Below are 10,101 nucleotides of genomic sequence, written 5' to 3'. Positions count from 1 at the left end.
AAACAGGTACTTACCCAGAGATGAGAGAGCCAGGCCAAACACACAGGCGAAGCACCAAAATCCATTGTGGGGCAATGGATAGAAGAGAAAAGAGAAGAGACTGGTTAAAAAGTAGTTCTGGCTAAACATGAAAAACCCATGCACCCACCAGAAAAACCCAAGCCACAAAGCCAAAAGCTCACACTTGCACCCACATGAGCAAGGCAACAGAGCAAACTTCAGTATCTGACTCTTCCAGAAGCGAAGGTGGAACCGGATGTTCACCGTCAGCCACTTCTTAGAAATGTAAACACCAAGCAGGGAAAAAAAAAAAAAAAAAACAACAACCAAAAACATCAGCTCGGCATTACCTAACGCTGATTATACAGAGAGAGTTGACGTAGGCACCCCATGCCTGCCAGCCTCCGGTGAGTATCGCCTCCCGTGAGTAAACCCTCCCGTGAGTACCCCTCCCGTGAGTAAACCCTCCGGTGAGTACCCCCTCCGGTGAGTAAACCCTCCGGTGAGTACCGCCTCCCGTGAGTACCGCCTCCCGTGAGTAAACCCTCCGGTGAGTACCGCCTCCCGTGAGTAAACCCTCCCGTGAGTACCGCCTCCGGTGAGTAAACCCTCCCGTGAGTACCGCCTCCGGTGAGTACCGCCTCCCGCGGGCACGGGCTCCGGGCACAAGCGGGCTGCAGCAGCGGCGGGCTCCGTGGAGGCTGCGAGCTGGCCCCGTGCAACTCGTGCGCCCGTCCAGCTCCTCCGGACTTACATAACTTCTCGGGTAAACTTCTGGAGGGCTGGACACAGCCCAGCGCCGCCGGTCCCAGCTCCACAGGGCTCCAACTGAGCCCTCTAGTGGGCTTCAAAAATTCCACAAAACACCACAGCCTTAATTTAATTAACACTCGGCCAGAGGCCTCTAAACCCTAATCCTCTCAACAAAAGGATCATTAAGTAAATGAAGAGATTCAAGAGAGCCACGGTGCTCCCAGCCCCGGCAAGGCTGGCTGTGTGCTCTGGTGGGCACACACCAGGGCCTGAAATTCAGCCAGATCCCCAGACCATGCAACAGCCCCACTGAGGGTACAGGGACCTGCCTCACATGAGCACTCATGGCAGAAGTTGTACTCAGCAGTCACCCTGCCATGCCAGAGAATCATAGAATCATGGAATGGTTTGTGTTGGAAGAGACCTTAAGGCTCATCTCATTCCAACCCACTGCCACAGGCAGGGACACCTTCCAGTAGAACAGGTGGAAATTTGGGCACAAGCCCATACCCATCCTATGGGATGCACCTTGATGCCAACAGTCCTGGTGCCATCATCTCTATCAAGACTGAAAACCCAAACTACTGAACCAGGAGAGCAGCTGGAGCACCATTTATTTTTTAAGTGTTACTATCCAGCCTGGATGCAGGTAGAGAGCAGCTCTCCTGTCAAGAGGCAGCCTCAGTCCCTCAGCTGAAGGCTGGGAAAACACTTTCATCTCGCCCAGCCTTGCAAGCATGACCAGCAGGGAGGGCTCTCCTCACCAAAGCAGCTAGGGTGCACCTTGCCAGAAGAATTCACAGCACACAGGATGTACTCAGGGAAAAGCCTTCACAGTCAAAGGTTCCCAGCCCACATACCTCACCCCAACGTGACAGGAATGGAAATCTTGCCCTTTGCAGGTGGCTCTCTTGGAAAGTCACCTCCAGCTTCAGAGCCACACAGAGGATCCAGAGCAGCTCTGAGGAGCACATCCATGAGACAGCTCATTAGTGTGGTGAACAGGAGCAGAAGAGATTAATTACTGGGCAGGAATCATTCCCTCTGGGTTTGGATGCCAGCAGCAGCCTCCACAGGGCCATGCTGCCCCACGGGATAGGCGCTCCTCAAAAGCACCCACAGCCAGTGTGACCTCTGCCCATGGTGAGTGGGATCCCAGCTGGGGCTGCAAATGGTCTGCAGAGCCTCAGGCTCCAAATGTGAGAAAACAAAATGAGGAAGAATTCAGGTGTTGCTCACCTGTAGGCACCAGTCCCCTTATTTTGGTACTCTGTGTGAGCATCCTAGTCTCCAGTGCAGCTTTTGAAGCTTAAATCAAACAGTTCACCAGGACAGACACAGCAGTAGCTGCTGGTGGAGTACACCCCGGAGACTGCCAAAACTTAGCAGGGTTTTTTGGATGACCAGGAGATGCTTTAGTGTTGGTCTTTCCTCAGACCAACACAGCCTTCCTGGTACCTCAGCCCTCTAGGGTGCCAGCCAAACTGGTCACAGACCCTCCATGTTTGGGACTGAATGCTGGACAGCATTCACAGAGGTTTCCATTTTTAGTCTTTGCTCCTATCTCCTCCATGCATCTCCTCAGGATGTGCCTTCAGGATAGAGGTGACACATCAATGCTTCCTTCTTGCCCACAGATGCAGAACAACTGCTCCCAGAGCAGTGGGGGGATGTCTTGCTCTGACCTTGGACAGTTTTCAGCATACCCAGAATAAGCAGTCCTCTCTATGTTCACCTCCTGGGAAAATCCAAAGAGCTCCCATCTCCCCAGCCTGGGAAAGAACACAGATGGTCACGGAGATTAAAGCATACAGAGAATTAACCACCCTATGCAAATGAGCTTCTTCATCCAGCCCAGCACTGCCAGGTGGTTCGAGGTCCAGCACTTGGATGTGATCATCATGGCCTGCTGAGCTCCAGTAACAGCCGTGTATTGACTAGGACAGGGGTCAGGAGGCTGAGCAGGAAGAAGACAATTTGTAAGGAGGGAAGGATGCAAACTGCCCGAGCCAGGCAGCTGCCGAAGTCACATTCACTTCATGCTACAGCAGAAGAAAAAGCAGCAGTGCCAAAAACAACCCTGGTCAGCAGCACAGATCAATTCTGCACTTGCAAATCTTATGTGTTCCCACCCAAAGGCAGCTTGGATGGACCAAGCAGTGCTACAACCACAACGTGAGCCATCTGCAACTCTGGACGCGGCTCGCACAGCACCAGGTGCCCACAGGATGGCACAAGAAAACCCATACCAGCTCCTGCTGCCTTTCCTAGAAGGCTGAAGTCTTGGCACCCAGCTGAGGCATGGGATCTGTCAGCACAGCACATGGGATGGGGCCACAAAACCTTCCCAAGAAAGGCAGGGTTTCTCCAGGCTACCACTCAGGGAGGAGCTGCACCACAAACCCACCAGCAACAGGTTTAGGTCTTAATTCATTTTTACTCAAAACCTTTTTACTTTAACACTTAAAAAATATTCCAGCAGGAGTGGACATATTGCTCAGCCAGTGCCCAGCTGCCAGTGGATCCTCAGGGCCAAGTTACAGGCAGATGACCGCGTTTGCTATTAAAAGCCTCCACTCTGTACCCAAGGAAATTCTCAAGCAGTGCTGACCCCATCTGCCAGCCCGTGAGCCTCTGAGCAGCCAGGGATTGGCCGAGGCCAATCCGGGCCATATGGGAGGGGTTCACCTCCACGTCAGACACGGCACCTCCAGCACAACATCAACACACACACACACACACAGTCACGTTATAGCTCAACGTGGCTCTGTGCCGGGCTAACATCTGCCCTCCCTCATTCCCACACTCAACGTCTGAGTTCACCTGGGGGCAAGGAGGCAACTCATGCTGTCCTGCCCAATACATAACCTCAGCACAGACAACGAGCTCCCTTCAGGTTCTGAAGTGCCTACAAGCAGCTTATCCATCTCCAAGGGGCTTTGGAGAGTGGATACAAAAATACAAGCCCTTGGATGGCTGGTCCTACCCAGTGAGCACCTAAACCACCACAGCAGTCAGAGATCAGGTCACAGAGGTCACATGCAGCATGATACACAGCTGCTTTAACACCCTGGTTTTTGAGGCACCACTCCACCACACTTCCCCTCACAAAGCTGAAGGCAGTGCCAACACCAAGTTTTCCAGGCCCTAAGGCTCAGAGCTTCCCCATAGCTGCCCTGCACTGCCTTGTTAGCAACACCTACCAGATTGCTGTAATGCCACTGCAGTCAGCTCCAAAGGCTCACAGCACGTGCCAAGCCTTATGTCCCCTCCTTAAATACAGCTCTGGTCAACTGTGGCCAGATGTAATTACCTATATAAAAGGCACTCAAAGCCACCTCTAATAAGAGGATATATTCGTACTGTTAGGCCGAGGTTCCTCCTCTTCTGCTGCTTTCCAGAGCTCAAAAACTCGCCTCACAGTAAGTGGACCAGCAAGAACTTCGCCCCATTCCTTGTTACAAAACCTGCCTTTTCCAGGAATGGAAGGAAAAGTCGTGTTTCTCAATCATTTATCCACGAACAACCAGAGAACATTTTAACAGGATTTCTCCATTTAATTGAATAGCACATGGGGGCTTTATTTGTGTTGGCAAAGGGCTTTGGGGTGAGCAAATGGAGGAGCAAGGGCAGGCCCCATGCCCCAAAACACTTCTCAGAGGCCAGGAAACACATCCAGGTCGAGCCCACAGCCTTACATAGGCCAGGATGGGCCTGGGGTGGCTCCCAGAGCATCAGCATCTTCCCAGAGGGGTTCCCAGCTGCCCCAAATCTCCAGGAAGTTACCACCAGGTTTGACACAGCATAACAAGACACCCCAAGTTCCCATCATGCCTCTTCTCCTAAAATCTGCCAACGAGTGGCAGTTTTGGAGCCTTCCCGGAGCCTCAGGGTCTGAGGGGTTGAGACAACAGAAAGCTGTCCCAACACGGCGTTTGTGTCCCGACACAGGCTGCGAGCCGGGAGCCCAGATGGTGGCTGTGAGCCCTGCCCACAGCCCCCCTTCCTCATCTGGCAGTCCAGGCTTTTCTCAGGGGGGCATCAGGAGGAGACCAGACACAAACCATATTAATTGGATAGACAGAGAGTCCTGCAGCCTTACAAAGCTGTGAGCAGCTGCTCAGAACCTCTTGTGAACCACAAAAATAGAATGGATTGAACACCACAAACACCCTTTTCTTCCCTCTGTGCAAAGAGCTATTTCCCCCACTGTGGTACCAAAGCAAAGTCCAGCCCTGCAGATCAAACCAGGAAGTTTAGTAAACTTTGAGCATGAACAATAGCAGAAGGATTTTCCAGACCTTCAAGCTTGTTTGGCAAATCCCAGATTATGTAAAGCGCTGCTCTGCCATTGTCAGGGAAGCTGTGCCCTGTGCCAGAGCCAGCTGGCACCACATTGCCCACCCAGCACTGCCCGCACCAGCAAGGGCAGCAGGGCTTGTGCAACTCCACAGACTCCTTCCCTGCACTTGCACTGCAGCAGCCACTGCCTTTCATTTTACACCTCATTGTTTTGTGATTACGCACCTTCCCAGGGCCTCGGTTTTCCAACCCATCCTGCCCAGGTGTTTGGTGGCCTGGTCTAAGACTCTCCTTTGTGTCTACAGGGTGGCTTTACCATGGCTGTGCCCAGAGGTGAAGGATCCTTTCCATGGTTTAACTAATCCTTGGCTTTTCTGCCAATTGATTCATGCCAGAGGGCTGAAGCTCTTATCTCTGTGCACACATCCTCTGGGAAAACAATACAAGAGTCTGAACTCATTCCACATTCAGCACCCAGCTGGAAAAATCCCTGAGGCAGGCAGGATGGTAGCCAGCATCCTTGCTCCCCGCAGGATCCATGTCCCCTGGCAATGGCCTTGCACTAGGTCCTGGTGCATTTACCTAATTAGGACTTAATGAAGTAGGGAGATCTATTGTGAGCCTGGCAGGGGAGCAGATGTGCCCCCTGAACCCAGCCATTGACAAGGAAAGCACACTGCTGTCTCCAGGGTGAATCAGCAGGAAAAGCTCAGGATGCTCAGCCTTGCAAATTCCAGACCCCAGTGCCTTCTCAGACAAGGGATGGAAAATGCTCTGGTCATCAGCAGCCTCTAGTGGGGAGAGATGGGCAGCTGTGGTGGCTGCTTTGGCCAGACCCTAGAGCCCCAGCCAGCCCACCCTGGCTGTTCCCACCAGCTCAGAATGGGATGGCATGATAAAGTCCCAGTATGAGGGACCCGAACCATCACGGCCTCATTGGGATAATTGCTATGTGAGACTGCTCATCCGCCGGGTGCTAGTCCCAGGCTAAATAGGGACAACCAACTGCAGCCCTTCCTGGGGAATCCCAGCTCAGAGCTCACACAAATCACTGCATGAAGCAAAACTCATAAAAAGGACAACCAAGACATCCCCCTCCTTCCCAGGCAGCTCAGTGAGAGACACCTCTGGGCTAATGATAGGCAATTCCTCCCCCTTCCCAAATCACATCTCCAGCCACAGCATCCAGCATGGCCAAGAGCCAATTATGACTCTAAACTTCCTTGAGTCACCACAGCCTCAAGCCTCTTCCTGCAGCTGTGAATGCAAAGGTGAAACACTGCTTAGCAGAGACAGGACAATTCCTGCCCTCTGGGACAGAGACCACCTGCAACATCCCTTCCCCTCTGGGGAATAGCTGGGGAGGGAGCTCACAAAAACCTTGCTATATATTAAATAGTGACATAACTCCAAAGTGCCCTTCTTGGAAAGCAACTGACGTTTTGCCTTTTCTCTGAGAAATCCTTTCCCCGCCATTGGCTCTGAAAGGACCGTGCCAGGCTGGGGGAAAGTGCCGTGCGTGCGGAGCAATGCGGCTGCAGGCAATTCCAGCAGCTGCCAGGCTGCGCGTCAGGAACAGGGAGCCTCATCCCAGCAGCACCGCTGCAGATGAGAAGGCACTTTCTCTCCTCAGCGGGTTTCAAGCCCTCTCAGAAAGGCCTGAAGTTGTTCCTAAGCACGAGGAAAAGCAAAGTGAAGGGACGGGAGAGGCCCACATCCACAGAACATGTTGAGCACAACCATAGGAAGCAGTGTGATGCACAGATCAACTTTTTGCTTCTGCTGATTTGCCGTTATCATCACCACAAGCAGAAGCAGCATGTGCCCCACTTTGTCAGAGAAACTGAGGGGCTGCCAGCACCATGAGCTGGAGGAGACCCACATCTACACAGGCCCCGGAACTGGGAGAGGAACTGCACTCATGGGGGGATGTGAATTGTTCCGCAAGTTTCAGCTGCCTCCTCTCAGAGACAGGCATGCTGCAGCTGCACCACCACAGGCACAGTGGCCATGGGCAGGGCAATGGCTCAGAGACCAAACACAGAATCTCCGTGTCACCCCAACTCTGGTGCAAGTTATTCCCCCACGGAGTAACCAGGTTACTCTGGCAGAAACAGGACTCAAAAGAGACCTGACTCTGGCTGTCTCCTACAGCTGCATTTGTGCTTCCACTAAGCCTCAGGAAGGGAGCACAGGGATGGGAACGTTCTGGGATGCACCTTGCAAGAACCCAACTTGCTTCCGTGCTCCAGGGCAACTTCTCTCCCAGGAAGCAGCAGAGATTCCCCAACCTTTCCCATGCTGGCCGTTTGCTCCAGCTCAGCTGTTCCCACTGCCAGGCAGTGGCAGAGCATGTGTGACACATGACAGCGCTGGGGCCGACGGTGCACCCCAAACCTCAGCCCTGCACACCTCGCACAGCCTGAGCTCATGCAGGGCATGTGTGACCGACACCAGCCCCCATGCTGTCCGACCCCTGGCTCAGCCTCACAGCCCCACCACAGGCCCCCTCTGCTCACACAAACCACAGCAAGTGTTGGTTTTCCCTATGCGGGAGCCTCGGCGTAAGTCAATCCTCGGGCGAGGAGGCGGCTGCCGGCAGCGCCGAGCCAAGGCACACCCCTCCGTTGCAACACAGCCCTAAAGATAGTCACTGTCCCCCGCTGTCCCCTGCCATCCCACCAGCCGCTCGGACCCGCCACCGGCACAGCCAACGGCACCAACTAACGAGCAGGTTCACCGGAGCAGATTCACCAGCCTCTCGTCCCATCACCACTGCAGGAAGGCGAAATTCAGGAGAGGAAGAGATTGCAGGAACCGCCGGGCACGCCGCACACGCCTGTGGTTGCAACATCAGCGCAAAGTGTCGAGGAGGGGACGTGAAGACATCGACTCCCCCAAGGGGGTGGGGAAGTCGATGCGAGGCTTCAGCGCGGCCCCGACCGGCGCCGGGGCTGGGATCGACGGCCGGAGCAGCCCCCGCCGCCCCGCAGCTCGGCCGCTGCCGCCGGCCCTGGGAACCGGCCCGGCGGGCACAGACTCGGGAAGAGATCGCGGCCACCCCGAAGCCACAGGCTGAGCTGCTGCATCTCTGGCACAGCCCCAGCAACACCGAATGCTCCAAGAAACAGAGCTGGACCCAAATGGCAAAGCGGGAGCTGCCACCTCCCAGGAAGGGACACCAGTGCTGCTGCCGTGACTGTGGGGTGCAGGGGGGACCCCACTCCCGGAGGCTGCACCTGCCTTTTCCCCTCCACTGCACCAGAGGAAACAACAGCATGGGGGGAAACATCCCGGGGCTGGCCACTCCCCGTGAGGCAGGGCCCCGTCCATCTCCTGAGCATGAATCCACTGTGGGTGGCCCTCCACCCCACATCCTCCCCTGCAGCCCCATTCAGTCTCTAGGACAGCCCTAGTGCACCCCATTCCCCCCACACCCAGCCTGACCCTACTGGGGATCTCCCCACTCCAGAGCACCTCACTTCCCTTCTGCCCCATAGGCTTCCTGAGAGCGCTGCAGGTGCTTGCCTCGTCTCCTCCATGCCCTGAACATCACCCATTTCCACAACCCCTGCTTCACACCTCAGTCACCGTGGATCCCCCACACCTAGACTGACATCCCCAGCCCCCTCCAAACCCTTGAGCACCCTAAACCACCTCACATCCAGCTTGACCTCTACGGGTGCCCCTGGTTTCCGCAGCCCCAGATCACCCCACATCAGCCTGACCCCACCGGAGACCCCCTGCTTCATGGCACCCCATGTCCCCTGGCAACCCCTCCCCTCCATAAACAGCCTGAGCCCCCATGTGCCCCCACAGCACCACAACTGTTCCTAAAACCCGGCAGCCCACGACCAGACTGACCCACCATGGGTCCCTCTAGGGAGCCCCAAATCCTCCAGAACTTGCCTGATCCCTATACCCCCCAAAGCACCCCAGGACTCCCACAGCATCCCCGCACCCCATAACTTGCCTGACCCCTACAGCCCTCACCCTCCCCTCAAAACCTCTCTCGCCCCATAACAGGCCTGACACTCGAGAAACTTCACCTGCCCCCGCTCACCGGGGCCGCCACTCCGCTCCGCGCTGCCTCCACCTGCACCACCGGCCCCGCCCCCGCCCCTTGACGTCACCACACGAGCCCCGCCCCCCTAGCCGCGCCCACTGGCTGCCGCCCCCGCCCGTCAGAGCGCCGAGGGGGCGAGGCCAGCGCGCGCCGCTGCAGTGGGCGGGGCCCGCAGGTGACGGGCGGGGGGTGGGGCCAAGAGATTCCTCCTGCGCCCCGTGACGTCATAGGTCCAATAAGGAGAGGTCCCTCCCCCCGGGTTCCGCCGGCGTCTTGGCAGAGCCCCAAAGCCCCCCAAACCGGCAGAATCAGGGCTTTTGGAGATATTTTTGCTCATTTTCACTATTTTCCGAAGTTTTCTTAGGGAAAACCCCGTCCTTGCTGGAGGAGCCGGGGGTGTCCCCATCCTGAGCCCACCGCAGGAGGCTGCAGCGTGTCCGCAGCCGGTGAGGGCGTCAGGGTCACTGCAGCGCCCCCAACCCCGACCCCATCCCTGGGGCCACGCCCGGGTTATCGGTGCCGCGCAGGCGGCGGCTGCGGAGATAAGGTGGAACAGGGCCCCCGCGAGGACGCGGACGGAGGCGGCGGCTGGATGGAACTCGGTCCCAGCGCCGAGGGCCTCGCTGCTGTCTCCGTTGGCTTGGCGGTGGCGGCCTTGCGATGGCACTGGGTGCCGGGACTGGGCTGCAGTAGCCAGCTGGCGCTCCTGGCGGGGGCTACCCAGGGTTACGCTCAGCACCCCAGGGTCACGCCACTGTACCCTGCCCTGGGGACGGGGTGTCCCCATGGGGACGTTCCTAGTGCCCTCTAATGGTCACCGCCCCGGGGACACTGGCGAGGACCGTGACCGTGTGTCCCTCGCTGCCTCCGCCAGGGCCTTTGCCGCCCTCAGAGGTGCACGGGCCGGAGCCCGCCCCGGCTCAGAACCTCAACACCCCGCAGCTCCAGCCTGACAGGGGTTTGTTCCCCTCCCTGGGAGC

The sequence above is a fragment of the Melospiza georgiana genome, chromosome 24 (genome assembly GCF_028018845.1).
Source record: "Melospiza georgiana isolate bMelGeo1 chromosome 24, bMelGeo1.pri, whole genome shotgun sequence".
NCBI classification, from domain to species: domain Eukaryota; kingdom Metazoa; phylum Chordata; class Aves; order Passeriformes; family Passerellidae; genus Melospiza; species Melospiza georgiana.
This window is presented reverse-complemented; position numbering follows the sequence as displayed.